The sequence below is a fragment of the Anthonomus grandis genome, chromosome 1, assembly GCF_022605725.1.
Source record: "Anthonomus grandis grandis chromosome 1, icAntGran1.3, whole genome shotgun sequence".
Lineage (NCBI taxonomy): Eukaryota > Metazoa > Arthropoda > Insecta > Coleoptera > Curculionidae > Anthonomus > Anthonomus grandis.
Genome location: NC_065546.1, coordinates 3,260,196 through 3,283,957, shown reverse-complemented (window position 1 = coordinate 3,283,957; position 23,762 = coordinate 3,260,196). Strand labels below are relative to the sequence as shown.

Below are 23,762 nucleotides of genomic sequence, written 5' to 3'. Positions count from 1 at the left end.
CAATCAATGGGAATGTCTTGATATTTCCCTTATTTGAGGCATCTGTTGCAAGGGAAAAAGGATTGTCATTCGCTAAATCCTTCTTAATAATATTTTTACTTTCCGGACCTAAAATTTTGGTGACTATTTTAGTCGCCTTTGTTCTTCCGCATGAATATTTCTCAGCTGTTTTGGAATCCTTGAATATCAGGGGAAATAGTTTTCCAGCACAATCTGCCGAGGCGTAGCTTTGAGCATGTTTTATCGCATGAAAAACAAAAGCACATTCAGCCAATGCTATAGAATCCTTGTCAACCATAGATGAAAAATACCGATTTACTGATTTAGTTTTTGATGTTGCATAAACATTTTGAGTGTGTTTTTCTGTCCTCAAGTGTTTAACAATGTCGTTTTCCCCGCCGTGTTTAATGGAAAATTGACAACGACACGCTCGACATTGTGCCTCAGTATTTAAATTACCTTCAAAAATCCAATCATATTTTTCTTTCCAAACTTTGTTAAATTTGACATCCCACTTTTTCTTTTTCACTCCTTGATGTGTGGTTTTGCTTTCCTCGATCGTATGCTTATGCTTCCGTATTTGTTGCGATGTTTTACTTGTTCCCGGCAGCGATTCGGTATCGGATATATTGCCGTAATCTTCTACCCCGTCCTCTATCTCTTCATTTTGATCAAGGCCAAGCCAGTCTATTTCCGATTCACTACTACTTGAGCTTAAAGTCATATTTCGCAAAGTCTATCTCGTAAAGAAATTCAAAAAACTCACTTAACTTTTTCACTTCTGGCGAACGAAAAACTAATGAGAACTAATACCGAGCTCGCTGCTGCTACGATCATCTATGGGAATCACCGGTTTTTATAATGTCAATATCAATGTCATAAGTATTTTCAACTGTCTACGCAAGGGGGCGATCTTTTAGAAATGATGATAGAAATATAGAAATGAGATATATTTAACGTATCGATTTAAATGGCGTAAAATTTTATGAAAGCGGGAGGTTGCGGGAGATTTATAATTAAAAATAAAAGGCGGGAGGGTTGACAAGAAATCGGGAGACTCCCGCCTAAATCGGGAGGAATGGCAGCCCTACTCTGACAACGAAAAATTCTTTCCTTTTTTATAGAGATATTTTTTAACTTCTGATTGGGCTTCGAATCGGTAGTGTTGGAAGCATGCGATTGATATCTTAATTTCTCCAGTTTTTTAAATGTGATTATTTGTAAACGAATTCGTTTTAAATCCGATATTCCTGCAACTTTATTAAGATAATCTTGTAATTCCTTGATATTGAAGATTTTCCACTCTGATCCTTACCTTAACATTTCCAACTTCAGAATAGTATCCAACATATTCTTCTTTAGAACCAATGGTTGGAGTTTTTCTAAATATTTTTTCCATGCGTCCAAACACTCTGTCCGCTGGTAAAAAACTATGTCCTCTTACAGGGTAGGTAATGATAATTTCAATAATATTATCAGGAGAGTACTTTAAGAGCCAAAACAGAATTTTTGTTTTGGTTCCCACATCCGTCGCAGAACAATCTTATCTGGGTTATGCCAGTCAGGTCCAAAGCTGTTAGGTAGTCCAACAACGCAGATCCGATTTCGGTAGCACCTCTTCCAGATTGATCTTCCGTCCATATATAAAAAGTAGGATTTTTTGAGTTCATGGAAACACAGCAGAATGAATACATACTTATTTGGTGTGAATAAAATGCATCAGAAATAGGAGTGCGCGGTAGCGGCTGCACCTGTTGTAAATCAAAGCAAAATGGCAAAGAATTTTTGTGGTTCTTCTTTACAATGGGTATAAAAAGCTTGGCTTCTTTTCTTATGAACTCTATATTCAGTCATATACTCTACTTTTTTCTGTGGGATATTTTAGACGCGTGCACTGAGAACTATTTTTACTGTTTCACCTATATTATATCTTCATCCATATTATTCTCCTTACGGTATCGGCCAAATCAAAACAACACGTGCTTAAATAACAGCAAAAACAATCGAATGTAAATAATATCCCGCGAAAATTACGCGAAACTGCGGCAAACGGCGTGCAGGGACAAGACGTAAAAGGTCATTATTACATCTCTTATTACGTTAATTAAATTTTCTGGATTTATTCAGTTTTGAATCAAAAGTGGATTTATTCGGTTTTGCTCGATAACATTGATTTCCATACCGAATGTTAATAGGGATTTATTCGGTTTTGCTCGCATCGAATAGTTTATAAAGTGTAATTTAACAAAGTCAGTTGAAATCCGTCGCTAACTCATTTTTCATAAAACGTGTTTTTATTTATTTTATTCGGTTTTGCTCCAACACTCCTCCTATTCCTGCTTTTACGGGAAGCATTATTGCTATTTATCTCCTTGGTTGTCACTCTTTATATTTGCTTTTAAACGAATTTGTTTTTCTACAAAAATTATGGGATATTTCAGAATAAGTCGGTAATTAAAGGCCAAAATTTCGTTATTCTTTAAAGAATACGTTTAATACTTTAAAAGTATTTAAAAATCATTGATAAAACCATAAAATAAGCTGCTAAACGCCACTAATACTAGAAAATATTTATACTTATGAAATGGTAATTTTTACTTTGAAGAATTCAATGATTACCACACTAAATGATCAGTGTGGTCATCTCACTTTAAAATATCCTGTATGCTAAAAATGATCTTGTATCAACCATAGTGTCAGTGACATGAACTTTTATTAATATTTTAATGTAGCTATTAGACTTACAATATTTGTTCTGGTATCAAGAATAGTGATGCATTTCAAACAAATCATATGTCAAAAGTCTCAATTAATGATCTCCAAAAATGTATCATTCCGATAAAAAGGAATGTATTAGGAATTTTAGACTTTTTTCATAAAATTAGCCAACCAAATTAATTTTTTTCTTGTTAGTAATACTGCTGAAGAGTCAATGTAAAAGTATTATGAAGAACTTCATTTTCGTATTAATGCCAGGCAAAAATAAAAATATAATAAATAATTAATAAAATTTTTTACAGAACTTAGGTTTAATTTAGGGAAATAACAGTGCAGATTTTTTTTGAACTAATTATTTGTCTCGAAATATAATTTTACGTACTAAAGTTTTGAAAATTTGAGGAGAAATGAAATTACAATAGAATAGTTTTATAAATTTTTTTGACTGCATATTGAAATAAGATCGAAACTTTAAATTTTTGGCTAGAAAATGAGCGCAAGACAAAATAAATCGCCACATTAAGTTTAAAAGAATATAAATTGTCTCTATTACTATCATTTGAAAAAAAAATATGCTCTTTTTGTATATTCAGTTAAAAACCGATATTAAAAGAAAATTTCTCTTTTTCTCTACTACTGCAATAGATTTTCATATTTCAGATTTTCAGTACGACGCTTTGCCTTTTGCTTACAATATACAATATATTACGGACATTTTCACATCCAATTTATAGACACAACTTAAAAGTTATAATATAATTCATAGTACTAACTATAAATATTTTAACAAAAATTAATATGATTTTCATGTTACCTTATTTTTCATATTATGTCAATTAAATAATGAGTCCATTAGAATGAAATAAAAAAATTTTACTAGACCACAAATTAGACCCGTGCTCAAAATTTTTCATTTCCAATATTGATACAAAGACAAAAGAAAGTTTTTGTTTCCTTTGTAAATAATTAAATAAGTTATTCTACTATAAGGAGCAGTGTTACTTAGTTGTTACTTCAAGACTTACCCATTACACATTTTTTTCTTGAATAAAATAATACTTCTGGTCTGCGTAGTCTCAATATGATTTTTTTAAGCTTGGCGTTATATAATTTATGAAACATAATATATTTTGCTAACTTTGACAAATCGTTAAATATCATTGGACCGAATTTCCTATTTCACTCATGGCTAATTTCTTTAGAACTGAAGGAAACAATGTTGCCTTCTCTTTCAAATCTTGGATTTTTTAAATATCCTTCTGATTATCGAACCACTTTATTAGTATTTAAATTAATCTTATTTAAAATTTATAAATACAGCTGCCTCTTATTAAAAACCCCGGCTTTATAAAATACCAAATCACTTGAGAACCTTTTAACTTTTTTTAAATCAAATCCTTTACCTAAGCTTTTATAACAACAGTAAGCTATTATTAGATATTAAAACACTTGTTTTGGCTTGAGTTATAGCTATTATCCTAAACAGTACCTCTAGTACTGCCAGTGGACATTTAAAAAATATTTATCCTAGTGCAAAATGTTTGACAGAAATACTACTGTTACTATACAGGGTGCCCGCTAATTAATGGTACATGGAAAAACCACAGACTCCTGATGTAAAAATATTACGATTTAACTATATTTACCTATATCCAAAAGTTGATATTAACTGAGATACAGGGTGTTAAACTTTGGTTGTTTTTCCCCAATAACTTTAACACAAAAATTTGTAGTTAGGGGTTTTTTAGGTCGAGAAATTCATTTTTTTAACAAATTGAGTGTACAATGTAGGGGGCGCTGTCTGCGACATCTTTTTCTCTTTCATAAGGTCATAACTTTTTTGTGCTTAACTGTATTTAAGTTTTTATTGAAAATAATACTTTTTTCATATTTTTTACGTAAAAAAGGTATACTAAGTTGAAGTCGCTCAGAGTAACAGTTTTGGAGATATTTGTATTTAAATTATTTAGTGCGCCATGCACTCGACCCCGGCTGAATAATTAATATAATCGGGAAATAATTCCCTTTTTTAAAGTAAGCTATGAAAAAGCAAATGGACTTTAGAGACGCAGTTGTTAGGAAACCGCCATGTTGTTGTTGTTTGTTGATTAGTTTAAAGTTGTCAGAAAATATTTAATTAGTGTTTTCTGTGATTTTGCATCCAGTTTACTGTTTTGTTGAATTTTTAAATTTTTCGTAAGTTGAGAAACAATGCCGAGGCACAATCTTTTTTCAAATGCCGAAATGAGGGATATGTTTTGTGTATATGCGCAGGCAAATTTTAATGGACGCGAAGCCTACAGACGATATTCAGAACTCTATCCAAATCGAAGACAACCTGATTTCAAGATTTTCAAAAATCTTTACGATCGATTAGGAGAAACAGGTACATTTCGTCCTAAACGGAATTCCGCAGGGCGCCCGAAGGTTATAACTCCAGAACAAGAAGAAGAAATTCTGGTCCGCGTGGTTGAAAATCCGGAAATAAGTGCTGCTGCGGCAACTGGAGTAGGCAAGTCATCCATTTGTAAAATATTTCACGAAGAGGGTCTTTAGCCGTATCATTTCACTCCTGTGCAAAATTTATTAGAAAATTATTTTGCGCCCAGGATAGAATTTGCCCGTTTTTGCCGTGCCCAAATAAATGCCGACCCCATGTTTCTGAATAAGACACTATTTACTGATGAAGCAACGTTTACACGTAAAGGCATTTTCAATTTTAGAAATAAACACACATGGGCATTACAAAATCCACATTCAGTACACGAACGTCATTTCCAACATGAATTCAAAATTAATGTATGGTGTGGTATAATCGATAATCAATTATTGGGCCCTTTCGAACTACCGCCCAATTTAAACGGGGAACTCTTGAGTTCTCCGAGACATAAGGCAACATATGTATTTCATGCAAGACGGAGCGCCAGCACACTTCTCTAGAGCTGTCAGAGAGTACCTGAACAACCGTTTTGCTAACCTACTCGTATAGCATCCACTTCAAGTACCTTGGTTGATCCTATTTTTATTTCTAAGTCATTGAGTCTCAAAGATTGTGGAACAGTTAATGCAGATCTAATTTCCGATCATAGACTTACATACTGTGAAATTTGTGCTCCTAAAATTAAAGTCACCCCAAAAATGTTAAATTACCGTTGTTTTAATACCTTCAATTATCAAGACTTTCTTAAAGACTTTCAGTCTTTGGAATGGCACTCTATAATAACAGAGAACAACATTGATATTAAAATTAATATTTTAAATAGCTTTATCTTAACATTGTTTGATAAGCATGCTCCACTAAAAACACGAAAAATCACAAAACCAAAAGCTGAATGGTTGACACCCAATTTAAGAATGCTTATTAGTGACAAAAATAAAGCATTACAAACTTTTAAATCCACAAAAAGCATTCAAAATTGGAACAACTATAAACAACTTAGAAATTTATGTGTTACTATGATTCGCCGGGAAAAACAAAACTATCTAAATCATATTACATCACAAAATAATAGCAATAAAACCTGGTTAACACTTCGAAATTTAGACGTACTTTTTTCTGATACTACAAAAAAAGATTTACCACCTCATGTTTCTGATCCTAATGCAATTAATGCTTATTTTGCACAATTTTTTCAAATCGTTAATAATAACTGTGACAACAAAATAAATTTTTATGACACAAACGTTTTTAGTGCAGCTAACCACTTTTCATTTGAGTTAACCGATGCTGCGGAAGTTAATAAAATATTACATAATTTAAAAAAGAATAGCTCGGGAGATGACGATATTTCTCTTAGAATGCTTAAATATTGTAGCCCGTACATTGATATTTTCCTGGTTCATATAATCAATTGTTGTTTTGAGCAAAATTATTTTCCACTTGCATGGAAAAGTGCCATTGGAATCCCACTAGCAAAAATTTCAAATCCTAATGATTTTTCCGATTTGCGTATCATAAGTATTTTACCTACAGCGTCTAAAATTTTTGAAAAAATTATGTATAAACAAATTTATGACTATTTCCTATCTAAACATTTATTGCCAAATAATCAATGTGGATTTAGGGCAGGATTAAGTGCATCTACAGCGCTTACTAAAGAAACAAATGACATTTTTGAAAATTCGGATCGCAGCAATGTCACAGTGCTAGCCCTGCTTGATTATTCCAAAGCATTTGATACAATTAACCATAAACTTTTAATATCTAAGCTAAAATACTTTGGGTTTTCTGCCGACTCAGTATTCTTAATAAAATCATATTTATCCAATAGATATCAAAAAGTTCGGTACCATAATGAGTCTTCTAGCAAGCTGGATATTTTATCTGGTGTTCCACAAGGGTCTATTTTGGGACCCTTGCTTTTCATAATTTACACTGCTGATATTTTATTGTCCTTAAAAAACTGTCATGTAATGGCTTATGCTGATGACACGCAGCTTTACATTTCTTTTCATCCCAATGAGCTTAACGCTGCATCTGCTCACTTAAATGAAGACTTAGAATTGCTAAGTAAGATCTCGTTTGAACATAACCTTAACTTAAATTCAAAAAAATCAAACCTTATGGTCTTTGGTAACAAGAACGCGGTAGAAATAGTCACATTAAATATGAATATTTGCGTAAATAACAACAAACTGCCCTTTGTAGAGGTAGCCCGTAATCTTGGTATTATTATTGATTCCCAATTACGTTTTAGTTCTCATGTGGAGATGTTAAGACGTAAGGCTTTCTCGAGGCTAAAGATTCTGTTTACAAATAGACACTTTTTAAATTTTAAACTTAGAAAAATGTTAATCTCTTGTTCTTTCAAATTTTAATTATTGTGATTTTATCTATTTTCCATGACTTGACTCGCTTCACAAAAATATGCTTCAAGTAATGCAAAATGCTTGCGCTCGTCTAATTTTTGATCTTAAAAAACGCGATCACATCTCTCAAAAAATAATCGATTTAAAATAGTTAAGAATGGATAATATTTGGAAACATCACTTAAGTAATTTTACATATAAACTTTTATCTAATCAAGATCGAAATTTTAATATCTTGCGTACCATTTTTAAAACAAGATGTTCTGCTCACTCTGTCAATATAAGATATAAGTTAAAGTTTTCAATGCCACAATTTCGAACTGCTCTCTATACTAGATCTTTTTCTTATAATGCAATTAGCTTGATTAACTCACTTCCTGACGAATTTCGACTTTTCAATTTTAATAAATTTAAATTTAAAGTAAAAAATTATCTTTTAGATACACAAAATCGTCCAGTGAATTTATGATCTGATTTATTATTGTTTTTTTTTTGTATCTTTAAGACGCTTCTCGCTGCTGCTTCATAGATTGTTCAGAACTGTATGTGGGTCTCCCCTTACATTGATACTGGAAGTGGTGTATTGAATGGCTTTGTTATGTTTTTGTTTGTAATATGGCTAACAGTTTAGGGATTGATTCTCTTTTTTTCTTCTCTTACTTTTAGTAAGCATAGGTACATGCACATGGTTAAGTAGAATAGCATTTATTTGCTAGACTTCGCCATTCCTGTACTATTTAAATTAAATTACATTATTTTGTATATTATTATTTGTTAAAAAAAAAAAATTTTGTAACTTTGTTTGACTTATTAAAGACCTTATTTATTTATTTATTTATTTTGTTTTCCTAATCGCTGGATAAGTCGTGGGAGCCAGAGGCCATGGCCGGCGCGAAGTCCCGATTTTAACCCGCTGGATTTTTGTGTATGGGGCTATATGAAGTCGCTCGTTTACAAAGAAATACTGAATTCCAGAGAAGAACTATGGTAGAGAATTTTATATGCTGCATAAAAGCTACGAAACGAACAATTATTTTTTTTAAATTAGGAGATCTTTCAGCAAAAGAACTAGTTAAATGTATTGAAGTGAATGGTAGACATTTTGAGCAGTTTTTGTCAAAAGCAGATCTATTTTTTTACTAAATCTCGTCACAGTTTCAAAATGGAAAAGTTATCAGTCGCATAGTTAAGTTTGTTTTCGTTAATGTTATTTTCTTTCAATAGATTTTCTAGTGTCATAGTTATTTTAAATAAAGTTAATTAAATGATAATCCAATTTTTGTCTGCATTATTCCCAATGACTTATACTAAAACATTATTTATGATGTAAAAAATGATTGGTAAAGAGTAACAAGACATTATTGCTTGCTTGAGCTGCTGTACTAAATAATTTGAAGGCAGATATCTCGAAAACGGCGACTCTGAGCGACCCGAAAGTGGTATACCTTTTTTACGTAAAAAATATGAAAAAAGTATTATTTTCAATAAAAACTTAAATACAGTTAAGCACAAAAAAGTTATGACCTTATGAAAGAGAAAAAGATGTCGCAGACAGCGCCCCCTACATTGTACACTCAATTTGTTAAAAAAATGAATTTCTCGACCTAAAAAACCCCTAACTACAAATTTTTGTGAAAAAAAGTTAACTTTTGTTAAAGTTATTGGGGAAAAAACAAAAAAAAGTTTTAAGTTTAACACCCTGTATCTCAGTTAATATCAACTTTTGGATATAGGTAAATATAGTTAAATCGTAATATTTTTACATCAGGAGTCTGTGGTTTTTCCATGTACCATTAATTAGCGGGCACTCTGTATAATACCTGTAGAGTATAATGTGTCACCTCTATTTCTTGAATTATGAATGAATTTGATTAGATAGGATTAAAACTGTATTGCACTTTTGGTTATTATTAATAATAAACACATTTTACCTGCTGTGCTAAGGATACTACTCAAAGGTTTTATGCCTAGCATTGTATTTATATTTTCAGTATGATTCAAGATTTAATAATGTCTTTTTGTTTGAACAACTTAAACTTCTTTAAATTAATACACGTACCTCACACTAATTATTACTGCCACAGTTGGGAATAAGGTATCTCATAAGAGATATAAAGTATCCTTTATTAAATCCAATGTCTAGCATCAAATAAAGGAAACTAACTTGTTTAATATTGTTTTAAAAATATATTTTTAAATAACATTAAGGTCTATATTTTAGTGAGACTTGTACAAGGCATAGATCCGTTAAATATGAGTTACAAGGCTCCCAGTTTTAAAGAAAATAAAATGCTCAATGTGAATGTTAATCTAAATTTCTCCGAGTATTTTATATTTTCTGTTTTTTGAGGCACAAAAATTTTAAGGCGCAATATTTATGAAGTGGAAATAAGGTGTATGTCGGACTGTGACGCAAATGTCAAACTTTTTTGTTTTAGACTGACTCAATGTGAGCTAAATTCTCTTAAATGATTTATAATTAGCCTTAGACAATTTCAGCTCTATTTTTGGTCTCAGATCATAAGTCAGCTAAATAAAACATTGATGTGGCATCAACAAAAATTATGGTATTACCTTTCCATTCACAATACAATTATTAATATACGTTTTATATTAATAATTGTATATTAAGTCCTGTCCTTTTATCACATTTCCTCTAATGCCAATTTGATTTAGCGCATTAAAAACAATTTTACTACAAACTATATTATTTAATAATTACTGAAATAAAGCATAGATTTATGGTTTTTTGGATCAAAATATGATATAAGTATGGAAAAACGAGGCAGAACATACCCAGTCTTAAAAATTCATTGTACCCTTAGAAATAATATGATTATCATATCGTAAATGTTGATCTAAATTATTTCCTGGTATTTTATATTTCGTTTTTGCAAAATAAATATTGTCTCCAATATTTGCTAAGGGAAAATGGGGCAAATAAAAATTACAAGTGACAATAATTTTGTAATATAATGAATTAACGTGAGCTTATTTTTTTGGAAACTACTTAGTGCCTATTAAATCAATTTCAGCCTTATTTTTATTACTCGATAGAATATTTGCACATATTTTAAAGAGTAATAGTAGTCCTAGAATCTTATAATCTTTGTTCACTTTCTGTTCCTTTTAATTTCATATACAGGGTGTTTCAGAACTATGAGATCAAACTTCTAGGGGTTGTTCAGTGCAACAGTAGAATTCATTTGAGTATCGAAACCCATGTCTGGAAATGCGTCACTACGCTAGTACAGCCCTAAGACGCGTTTAAATTTAGAAAAAATATTAATTACCTAAATAGGATCTAATGCATTTATTTTTACCTTTTGTACATGATACCATCACAACAATTATTCAAAATGTCTTCCTCCAACCTCAATACACCGATTTAAACGCCGCACATGATTTCGGCGGACTACACTAAAAATTTGATCCTCGTTTTAAATGATATTAAATACTGCTGTTATTCGTCCAATTAAGTCTAGCTCTGATTCTACTGAAGTTTCCTAGACTAAAGATTTTACATGTCCCCACAAGAAAAAATCGAGCGACGTTAAATCGGGTGACCTAGGAGGCCAAGAAACTGTTCCACCTCTGGCAATCCAACGGTGCCCGAACCGCTGAGATAAATACTCGCATACTTGTACAACAAAGTGAGCCAGCGTTCCATCATGCTGAAACCACATTTACTGTCTAACGTTTAGTGGAACATTTTCAAGGAGTTCTAGGAGAACTTCCTCCAAGAAACGTAGATAAATAGGTCCTGATTACCGTTCTGGTAGAAGGTATGGCCCAATTAAATAATCATTAACAATGCCTGCCCATACGTTGGCAGACCAACGATTCTGATGTTTTCTTGGAAAAATTGCATAGGGATTTTCTTCGTCCCAAACATGGCTATTCCTACTATTAAAAATACCGTCTCTTGTGAAAGAGGCTTCATCGGTCCACAAAACATATCGTAAAAAAATTTGATTGTGCAATGATGTGATCCAGAAGTCATCGACAAAATTGAACTCTAGAATGATAATCGGCTGCAGTCATACCTTGAACTTTCTGGAAGTGGTAAGGGTGGAGTTGTTGCTCGTGTAGTAGCCGCCACACAGAAGCGTTACTCGTATTCATATTCTTAGCGACGTCACGTGTGCTATTTGATGGTTCATCGGCAACTCGCTGAAGCACCTCTTCTTCAAATTCGACCGTTCTTACGGTTCGAGCAACACCAGTATCATGCATCTTGGTCTTAAACATGCCTGTCTCAGCGAGCCGCCGATGAACCGCAATAAACTTTTTGTATCCAGGATGCTGTCGTTCGGCATAACGTTCATAATACAACCGAGATGCTGCTCGTGCATTACAGTTTGTTGCTCCGTATGCCAAATGCATATCCGCCAATTCTTGATTGGTAAAGTTTTCCATTAGCAATAAATGTTTAAAAATTGTAAGCTTTAAAATTTTTAAACATGATATTGAGAATTGACATTGATAAGCGTTGATTTTAAACAATTGTTGTTATGGTATCATGTACAAAAGGTAAAAATAAATGCAGCAGATCCTATTTAGGTAATTAATGTTTTTTATAAATTTTAACGCATCTAAGGGCCGTAGTGGCGTAGTGACGCATTTCCGGACATGGGTTCCTATACTCAAATAGATTCTTCTGTTGCACTGAACAATCCCCAGTATATAAGTTTGATCCCATAGTTCTGAAACACCCTGTATAAAATATACGTATGCACAAGTTAAAGAAATACGATTCATATTTTTCTTCTTTTTCTTTCCTTACCTTCAGTACTTTTTATATTTAAATACTAATTTCTCTAAGCTATTTCCTATATAATAACATAAGAAAAATGCAGTAAAATATATAATAAAATTTTTACGACCGTCTGTGAATACACTTTTCCTATTCATAAATCTTTCGATGCCACTTAATCTTTATTTCAATTATTTCATAACGTATTCTCTTCACATCTTGTCTGAATTAAATTGATGTATTAAAGACACATAATGTTAATTCCCCGAAGAAACAAAGCGAGCAGCTATTTACGACGAATCTGGGTTACCTTTAATAAAAGGTGAAATGGCCGCGCATGTTTCCCATGCGTACTTGTAAAATTGTAATGGTTTTTAATAACCGTTAATCGCCATAAATTGCAGCAACGACCAAAAACTTTTGGCAACATTCACATCATTGCTAAAGAGGCGCAATTCCGGTTTTAAATAACACGTAGCACGTTAAAAAGGTTAACAACATTTCGGTAACCGATTCGGCGATTTGGCATTTATTTCAACTGCCTTTTATATGTTTAAATTCGAGTGGTTGTCCTCTCAAGTCAATTTTGCATTTTTGATTTTTTTTTTGTTTTTGAAAAATTATTGTATAATTATTATTTTGTTATGTGTAACAAACTGGTCGGGATTAACATATTATAAATGTCACGGAATTTATAATTGGTTTAATATTAAATTAATGTAGATTGATCTTAGGCCTTGAACAAATTTATTGTTGTTGAGTTTTTCTGTAAAGGTATTTGTGGTCTTTTATATATTTTCTAATATTTATTTAATATTATACAAATTATGAGGATTTTTAAAACAAAGTGACTTTTTGTTTTTAAAAATTTTGATATTAATTTTTTTTTTAATTAAATTGAGTTAAAAATTTAATTTTTTTATGTAACATTGACTTGGACTAAAAACTAAGTTATATCAAGATAATCATAAAAGTTAATTTTCCTCGTGAGAAATTTGTTGATATGATATATGCCCTTCGAGCTGCTGAAAGAAATAGCCTTTTGGCATCTAGAATTTATGCGCAACTTTATCCTGAAAGGAGACATCCTCAAGCACAAGTGTTTCAAAAACTAAAAAAAAGATTTGAGAGAACTGAAAGTGTAATTTATGAAAAACATGAACGGGTGAAGCCAGTTACAAATGAGGAGAACAGAATGACAGTAGCTTTAAGTGTCGTTAAAGATCCTCATAAAAGCTTTAGGCAGCTTGCTAAAGAATTACCCTTTAGTGCAACATCAATATCAGGCATCACGCTTCGAAGCGAACAATTCCATCCTTACCATATGCAATTGTTGCAGGAATTACTTCCGCAGGATTATGAAAGAAGAATGGCTATCTGTCAGTGGGCGCAAAATAAGATTCGTCAGCCTGAATTTTATAATTTTGTGCTTTTTTCGGATGGAGCTCCATTCCATAATAATGGCAGTGTTAATAAACATGATTTTCATTATTACGACACCAGAAATCCATTCTTCACCGGAGAAATCATCATCAACATAGATGGTCGCTTAATGTTGGGGCAGGAATAATAGGACATTACGTTATTGGACCGACTTTTTTAATGGACGCCTTACAGGCGAAATGTATTTAAACTTTTTACTTACAAAACGATTTTAAGGTCCTTCTATAAACGTTGCTTGACCATGTTCGAGATAGGATTTGGTTTCAGCATGACAGCGCTCCAGCTCATTATAGCCATGCTGTTACAAATTTTTCAAATGAGCATTTTGATGACCGGTGGATAGGGAGACTTGACCCGCAAGGTCCCCAGATTTGACCAAACTGGATTTTTTCTTGTGGGGATATGTGAAGGAAAAAGTCTATCAAACAACTCCTACCACAAGTGAAAATATGAAAAATAAAATTCGGGAGATTTTTTAAACAGTCAAGCCAATTATGTTGGAAAAGGTTAATGACTCATTCTCAAAAAGGGTAAACGCTTGCGTTCAAAATTTAGGAGGTCATATTGAACACAATTTATAATAATTGTAATTGATTTTTAAAATTTAAAATTATTGTAACGATGTACATTTATGCAAAAATACGTAAATACCTACCTACCTAGTATGTAATTTAATTTTGCTGTTTTTTTTAACAGTTTAGGTGAATAATTGTGTTAGTTAATTTTTCAAGTAATTCGAGGATAGATGGCGCAGAAGGTGAGATGGCGCAATGGTTTTACAGCACTGCCGCTAACGTTAAAGGGGAGCGGCTGTGCTCTGAGGTACTTCAGTTCATATCAGGCATGCCACCGCACCGTTTGTGTTCATCGGTTAAATGTCTTCTTAAATATCAATTTATACGTGATCCGTATAGTACAAAAATATTTGTCGGAATTTCTTCTTTGTGCTAGTGAGCTTTAAATTTAACAATAATTTGATTCACAATATCGTGTCAGATAAGTAAAAATATTTAAGTTTTATTATATAACCTTAAAATGGCGCATATTTCAAAACGTGTTTAGTTTTTGAGGTGCGCCATCTCTCCTCTCACAACGAGGATAGATGGTTCACTTATTTTTGAGGTGAGATGGCTCATTAATATTTATTTTTCTTTTCAATATGACCACCAAATACAAGCATACTGGAAGTTGTTCCAGGGCTAGTTGGACCGAACAACAGTTAGCCGACGCCATTCAAGCCGTTAATGGAAATAGAATGGGAGTTAATGAGGCTGCTCGTAATTTTGTGGTACCGGCAACCACTCTACGAAGAAGAAAATTGGCAGACAATATAAAGAAAGGTCCTCTTGGACCCTCCTCCACGTTAGGCGAAGCTGCTGAAAAAAAGTTGGCCACACATATCCTAAAACTTCAAAAAAATTGATTTTCTCCTACTCGAACTGATGTGCGATGTATGGCTTTTAGATTGGCCGAACAGCTGACTTACTTTCAGCTACTAGAAAATACTATGACCGAGAATGATCTTATGAATAAATCTGGACACATCTACAATATGGTTGAGACGGGTTTACAACTTAATAATAAGCCGGGGCATGTTATTGTTAAGAAAGCATCTAAAAACATCGCAAGTATCAGCTTCGGTGAAAAGGGAGAAACCATTACGGTTATAGCCTGTTATAATGCGAAAGGCGTTTTTCTTCTCCCAACCTGCGTCATGAATGGAAAAAACAAAAAGCAAGAGTTCGAGGATGGGATGCCTCCGGGATCTTTGGTTTATATATCAGAAAGATCAGCTTATGTCAATAGTGACATATTTTTTCAGTGGTTCAAAGATCAGTTCGTTCCGAGAAAGCCGACAGGGACAGTTTTGTTACTGCTTGATGGTCATGCTTCACACTGCAATAACGTTGAGATGCTAGAATACTGTATTGAACACAACATCATACTGCTTTACTTGCCAAGTCATACGACGCAATGTTTACAACCACTAGATAGATGTTTTTTTAGATCGTTAAAATTAAACTACTACTCAGCTTGCAGTTTATATATTAAAAATAATCCAGGACGAAAGCTCACTTGATTACAATTTGAAGGATGGAATAAGTCTGCAACTATAAATAATGGAACTTCGTCATTCAAGGCTACGGGAATTATGCCATTTAATCGTTCTGCTATCCCAGATGACGCCTATTTGACTGAAATTAATATCGTACTTGAGGTTCCCGATGCAGGTAAAAATAAAATTCCAGATGGTAGTTCTCAAAGTTTTACCAAAGCTTTATCTGATGATAATCAACAACCTTGCTGCAGTTGGCAGACTGAAGATGATTCTGTACCAGAAAAACAAAATGAATCGGTTACAGAAACTAATGCAAATACTCCCGTCAAAAGTACCCCTGGAAAAATGCTAGATATAATCTCACCCGTTCCAGTTGTTTTCGCTAACATTAATTCGGTTCGCAAAAGGAGTAAGCAGCTGGCCGAAATTTTAACTACAGAGACAAGAAGTGGCAAAAAAAAGAACAAAGCGTCTAAAAAAACACAGAAAGAAATAAAGACCAGTAAATTAAAACCAGTTTTGAAGAAGCCAAAAGTGACCAAAAAGAAAATTGAGAAAGCTGCCAAAAGACATCATTCATTGACTCATCCTCAGACGAAGATCTAGAGCCACCGACATTGGATGATTCTTCAAATGATATGGACTACGATGACCAAGCTTGCACCGGTTGTGGCGAAATATATTCCCAAACCACAAAATCTGACGACTGGATTAGTTGCTTGCGTTGCTCCAAATGGTTTCACGATTCCTGCTTCAAGTTTGTGAACTTTTGCCACGACTGTGGTGTGGTTCTATGCAAAACAAAGTGACATTTTGGCCAAAACACCTTTTATTTTGGTTTTTGTAAACTATTTTTATTTTTTTTTTTGAATTATAAGTTTTATTTTTTTAATGCATTTAATTACTTAATACATGTTTCTAAACTCAATAAAGAAAGATTCGTTAAAAAAATGAACAGTAATTCTAATTCAACATATAGAAATGTTACCATGACATTTTAAAACCTGGGCCATCTACCCTCGAATTACCCTATGTAATAATTATTATATAATAATAATAATAATAATAATAATAATAATAATAATAATAATAATAATAATAATAATAAGATACAGAAAAGTTAAATTATCTCAAAAAGTACTTGGTTAAGCTATAGGACATATTAAATAAAAAATGAAAGTAAATACCTCAAATGAGGGACAAACTTAATTAGAAAAAAATATATAGGGTGTTATATGTGAAAAATTTGAGATAATGGGTATTTAATTTCAGCAAGTTTGAAAGTTCTTTAAAAACACCCTGTATTAAAAAATTACAAATTATAACAGTCAGCCTAGAGGAGGTACCCTAGACTAACTGTGGTACAAGTTTCACAGGCGCAGAATAAATTTTAAGTTAATTATGATTTTTTAAACGAACCCTCTAAAAGGCAAAAAATAACATAAAAAATTAATTACGTTGCAACGCTGCACGGAAATTTTAAAAACGTTATACCAAAGTAAAGTTTTTTTTTGCCTCACATTTTAGTACCATAACATAACCATTTAAAAAAAATCATATTTTATACTAACTTTTTTGTGACACACCCAGTATACATACTATTATTAATTTTAGTTCGTAGGTTTTTGTCAACCCTACAACTTTGCTGTAGAACTTTTTGCTCTACCTTGTATAGTTAAGGTGCTATCTTAGCCGTACACCTTGTTGGCACACCCTGTAAATTGGAATATTTGACATTGACAACCTTATTAGAGAAGTAGTATAATGATGTCTTACCACACCCGACATATCTAACCACCTTAATTGTTTAATTGTTTTGTCCTTTTTATTAAATTTTTATTGTTGCGTTACTTCGCTTTGCACACATACTCTTCAATTATTTTATATGAATTCTAATTTTAGATAAATGTTGTGTTGTCTTCTCATATAGTTGATTTTTGTTATCATCGATATATTTTATGATTAGTTATCTTTATTTTGCAATTTCTATTTAGCTTTTTAATTATCTGTACATTATAAATAATGTTGTATTATTAATGTAGTATTGTTGGTAATTAAAGTACATTACTATTATAATTTTTTGTTGTACTTTTACTGCTAATTGTGTTAGACATATTTAAAAATGAGACAAAATTATTTAAAAAAATTATATTTTATTCCTTCACTCCCTAAATTTGTAATACTAATAAGAGCTTTTTTTTATATAAAAGAAAAATATGCCAACTGCATTAATTAGATAGTTGAAAAGAGTTCGAAGGGTATCACGCCTTATCAAAGGATAAGAAAAACGTGAATTCTGGAAAACAAATGAGATTTTACAATTACTTAAATTATTTTCATCTTAAGTCATTCTCATGAGCTTTTACTACCATATATCCCCAACTGTAAGGAATGCAATTACTTGTAGATCCTTTATTTTAAGTGACAAAAAAACTAGGAAACTCTTACTAACTTAACTAATTAAAACCATTTTATTAGTTCTTCATTAATTTGCATTATTTACCGTCATCCATTGATTACAAAAGATTACGTTAGTACAGTAGCCCCAAAATAAATACAATTTTTCCGATAAATCCACTGCATCTATGAAACTGCTACAGTTGCTTTAACATTATTTTATTAAATTGACGTAATCCACAATCTCGCGTATTTTATTTTATTTTTTTTTGTTAGATTGCTTGACGTTATCACCCGTGAAAATACACATGTTATTATTTTAAAGCAAAATTATTTTTGATAACACGTTATTATACATTGTTATTTTGTAAATATTAATCGGGCAACCTTAACCGTTATTTTTATTTTGACAGTGTAGTTCGAGAGTTCGTGTGAGAGCGGCGAAAAATACAACGTTTCGTGCCCGTATCGAGTGGTTTATTTTACATATCGTTCGTGGTCAGACTGGATAACACAATGATTAAATAATAAATAGTTTGTCAAATAAGTTTGGAGCTGCCACGGATGATATTGGACGAAGTTTAATTTATTCGTGTGAAGAAACTCTATCGACATTTTAAGTCTTAACAGATCTAAGCAAGGTAAAAAATAGAACTTAATAATTAGAACTATAGAAATTGGATGTAATACTAAATATTTTTTTACTTAATATTAAGATTTCACTAGCGTCAATAGTCTTTGGATCCATTTTATTTCTAATCAGACTTAAATTCCTTACTTTTCACTTAAATTCCAATTAGTTTGAAAAGTAAGTTATATTTACGAAAACATTTAGTTATATCATCTTCCCATATATTCTTAGTGGCTTGAGTATTGGTCTTGGACAAAAAGGTCTAAGCAATGAGACAATATTAATAGAAAATTAGATGAGCAATTGGTTTGAACTGAAATTAATTTATTACACCTTGAATAAAACTTAATAAGTAATGCAGTATAATAGACCTAAATTTATTTATACATAAATACTCCAAAAGTAACATTTATATCATCATCTTTCTTAAACCAACATTTTGATTAATTTTAATAAGTTGATTTCAAATAATTTATGAATTCTTTATCAAATTTACCCTTATCATTGGAAAGTTGACTGGTGTTCTTAAGAATTAAGCTCAATAAACTTCTCGAGAGTCCAATGAGCTATACTAGTAAATAGATCTGATAAATCTAGAGGAAAACTCTGAAGCTGTCATCTTTGTTTAAGATCCGAAAGCCACTGGTAGATTAAGAAATACATTTTGCGATATATAATTTAAAATCAAGATGACTGAAACTAATAAAATTTAAAACCATTCAGGAATTCACGTTTTTGAGCATGATGTTAGATAGCGCAATAAATGCTTATTCGGAAATGTTCATGAGAATGACTATGTCCGTACTCATTACGAAATAAAGCTAATCTTGGCCATATTTTGTATTTATCATATAAAACATAATTTGCATATCATCACAATGATCTAAAATGCCTGGAAGGTCCAGACATAAATTACGAAAAATGTCTTGAATAGAATTTTAATTTATGTCAAGTAACTGGGAAACTGAAAGGATAACTCCAAAACTCTAGAATAAAGTTAAAAATTGATATAAATAATTTACAATAGTATTACTCATATACAGGGTGTCCCAAAAGTAGACGTCCAAACGAGAGGAGGTGATAGAGGAGATCATTTGCAATCAAAAAAACCCTATATACTTTTATCCGATTGTTGATGGCTTAAAAGTTATTTCCATTTTTCTCATTTTTGTAAAAATCGCCTCATGCATCATCCACAAAATTTATTACAAAAATATCATAATTTATTTACTTAGTATTTAGTGCGAGTGTGACCCTAAGGAGTGCACCCTTTCATAAATATGATTTGGATGCATAATTGTTTCTTTCACTAGTAAGAAAAAAATAATTTCTCAATATGTTTAATTTTTATTTAAAAACTATTTGCCTTTTAAGTGAACCTGCCAGAAACAAATTTGCTACAAAAAGTTAAAAATTATCAGGAAAAGTTACTTTTTTATTGAAGATTCTCATATGGTGAAATACTTTCAGATAAGTGATACGAGTCTTTTTTGATTGACATTTTTATGAAACTAATCGTTTTTGGACAAAAATCAAAATATTGTGATACTAAATAATCTAATTTTAAATAATGAAAAAAAAAAGAATTTATTGCTATTAAACATCACAATAAATATTCAAAATGCGAACCACCTGCCCTAATACACATTCGGCAACGGAGGATGAAATTACTTTTTATGCGCCGAAAGGCTCTGTCATTGTTGGTAATAACATTGGCCGCTTGTCTCATTTTTCTTCGCAGTTCTACTTCAGTCTGGCTTTCATTGATAAAAACAAGTTCTTTGATAATCCCCATAAAAAAAAGTCTAAGGGGTTCAGGTCAGGCGAACGCGGCGGCCATTGGATAGTTCCTCCCCTTCCAATCCATCGATTATTAAAAGTAGTATCAAGATTTTACTTTACGATTCGGGCAAATTGAGCAGGAGCTCCGTCGTGTTGCAGCCACATGTCTCGCCGTGTTGCTACAGATACGTCTTCAAGTAAATCGTTCAAGTTGGATCAATGGATCTTTGCGTTCACGTCACTAAACTATCATTCAACTCAATACAATTATTTCTCATTCGCTCTCTTTCTAATTCAGACATATCAAATGAGAAAGAGCACAGAACGTAAGTCTTCAAAATACTTGACCTGCGATCGGAGTGACAGTTATGAGTTAGACAAGGACAAACATCCGATCGCATGTCTATGATAAACTTTCAACATCATTGGCTCCCGTCGGGTTTTAAAAGCGATTATTTCCTTCCGGGAGGGTGCCCGTTTTCGCAAAAATGCACTAAATATAATAATTCTTTTATATAGAAGTATACTGGTATAATATATGTTTTATGTTTAGATAATAAAAAAATTACTTTCTTCTAATGAACAAAGGAAACCACGGCTTGTAAATAAAACAAGTTTTAATTTAGAATTTGCTGTAATAACACCTCATGATTAGTACATTTTGTGGAAAGTTCTTTGTGCATCTTAGATCTTCGTCTGCAACCACAAGCAACCATGTTTGTTTATATTCTCGACTTTGCTTTCTCTGCCAAAGAGTTTTAGAGAAATTTGATTTGTTTTGTTTTCTTATTTATTGTTTATCGTTGTGTTTTGTGTTTGATTGAAGCTCTATTGAAATAGTTTTTTGCCAAACCTTTTTCTGTTTTACAAACAGTTCTTTCATAAAGACACAAGTTCTTTACATTTTCATAAAGATGAAAATGTACTGGATATGTGGAAAAAATCATTAGAGAAATGTACACCAGAAGTATGGAACGCTAAGGTTTACCACACTGAAAAAATAATCAAGGACTGGTATGATAAGGAAGTCATTATTGAAGAGATACCCTAAATTCTGATTAGCTGAAACAGTGAAACTAGCTCGGAAGATAGTGACAGTGATTATTCATAACTGAATTTTCTATCTTAAACTTATTGATATTTTCTTTTAGTATATTATCATAATAAGTATCTCTTATTAACTAGATCTCTTGAAAAAAAGAAAAATTTGAATGGAGGTACAAATGATTCATTTTTTGTTTTTTTTGTCAATAACTTGTTTTTAGAAATAGGACTGCAATAAAGTAAATAATAATGGTTTTGTTTAAAACGCTCATGAAAACATTATAATTGTGTCTCAAACCTTTATACAAAGCTTTTCATGAGCTTTAAAGGAATAAAGTTCATGGAAATTTATTGTTATATAATATGAATACTGTCTATTTTCGATGAAAATCTTTCTTTATTAAAAAATTGTTATAAATATTTTATTGTGAAGTAAAAACAAATCTTATGATAACTTTTATGAGGTCCTAAAAGATACTGTGTATAAGGTACCTATTGCATTTATAAGTAAAAAAGACGTGAGTAATTTAAAGAAATATTCTACCAGTAATAAAGAACAGCAGGTTGAAATAGATAGCATATAGCTATAAATAAATTAGCTGCCCTAAAAGTGACAATATACTAAAAACAAATTTCAAAGAATCGCAGATTTCATCTCTGGCGAAAATCGCCGCCACGGAAATTGGGTATGAAGACCTATTATTTTTTTTAAGTTTAAAAATGCCGCCGCTACTGATGCTGGTTTGACAACTGATGACGTAAACGCAAAGATCCATTGATCCAACTATATGTTGCAAGAAATGTAAATAATTTTCGACGTTAAGTCTTCCTGGTAGCTCGAATGGTCCAATTAATTTGCCTTCAATGATCCCTGCCCATAGATTGACTGAAAAATGATGCTAAAAACGATCATTTCTCACTATATTAGGATTAACATAGTTCCAATAATGCAAATTGTGTATATTAAATATCCCTGTTCTTTTAAAACTGCCTTCATCACTCCTAGTCCGGGGAATCTGTACCATATTTCATGAAAAAAAAATTGCAACCCGCAAACGAATGACTGCATATGGTAAAGGAGTTCATAAGAAACACAAAAAAAATAAATTCATACCTGGGGTAGTTGCGGGGTGGTTTTGCGGGGGTGAAAACTGAAAAAAACAGCTGGAGCATTTTTCTATCGCCATTTCCGGCGAAAGTTGACGCCCAAATGAAAAGTGCTTAATGGCAGAGTTGTAGACAATATAAAAATCTATAATTTTTGTAGAGGGCACTTTTGAACATAACCTCAAAATGTACAAGATAAATGCAAAAATTGCGAAAATTTTTTTTTTTCGTTTTTTATTTTTCATTTATCCAAAAATTATGCAATTTTCATAAAACTTGGTATAAATATACCCTTTAGTATCCTAAATAATCTCTATTTTTTTTCAGTACTATACAATAACAATTTTTCAAGAAATTCAAGTTTTTCAAAAAAATTACTTTTTTTTTAAACGAAATTTGTCCTTCAGAGAATTGTCCTAGGAAGTTCATATGGGGCTCATTTTTTTTGTTTTTATTTCTACTTTTTAATAATATAAAGAAAGGTTATACTTCCCATTTGAAAATAAGCCAAAAAATGCAAAAAACTGATTTTTTTTTTGCAACAATGAACTTTTTAATAATTGTTAATAATTTACTAACAATTTTTAAAATGTCAAAAAAGTAATAGCACCACTAGATTCTACGAAAAAAAAATACATAAGAAAATATATATTTCATCATGTAAAGTTTAATAGATTGTTTTATGCAGGAAACAATTCAAGCTTACCCCCCAGTACATATCACGTGCCTCGACGCGTATTCTGTACATTACACTAAATCAGCCATATAAGTCGATGTCGCTATATAATTATCATCGTGCAGAATTGATTTTTCGAACTTATAAATCCCAAATAGGTTTTTTTCAATTCAATTTGGCCACTTTTTTATCGAAATCGGCGATTTTCACATATTTCAGGACCTCTAAATTAAAACGCGATATAGTGTGTAAATTTTTTATGTGTAATATCCCGTTTCTGTTTGGAGTTACTTATTATAGGTATTGATGTTGCAGCTCGGAATGAGATTACCTTCGAAAG

At 31.7% G+C, this 23,762-nt stretch overlaps 1 protein-coding gene and 1 pseudogene across 2 annotated transcripts in view; both read left to right on the top strand.

Moving 5' to 3' along the window:
- LOC126735869 (class A basic helix-loop-helix protein 15-like) overlaps nucleotides 1–23,762 on the top strand; it is a 127,269-nt gene that overhangs the window by 18,263 nt on the left and 85,244 nt on the right. The window contains exon 2 of one of the 2 annotated variants that reach the window (XM_050439966.1): nucleotides 18,596–18,823. The exons of the other annotated variant lie outside the window; for it this stretch is intronic. The gene's annotated coding sequence lies outside the window, so the exon portion shown is untranslated. The remainder of the gene's footprint in view (nucleotides 1–18,595; nucleotides 18,824–23,762) is intronic. 2 annotated transcript variants of the gene reach the window in all.
- LOC126735848 (uncharacterized) lies at nucleotides 4,930–5,658 on the top strand (annotated as a pseudogene).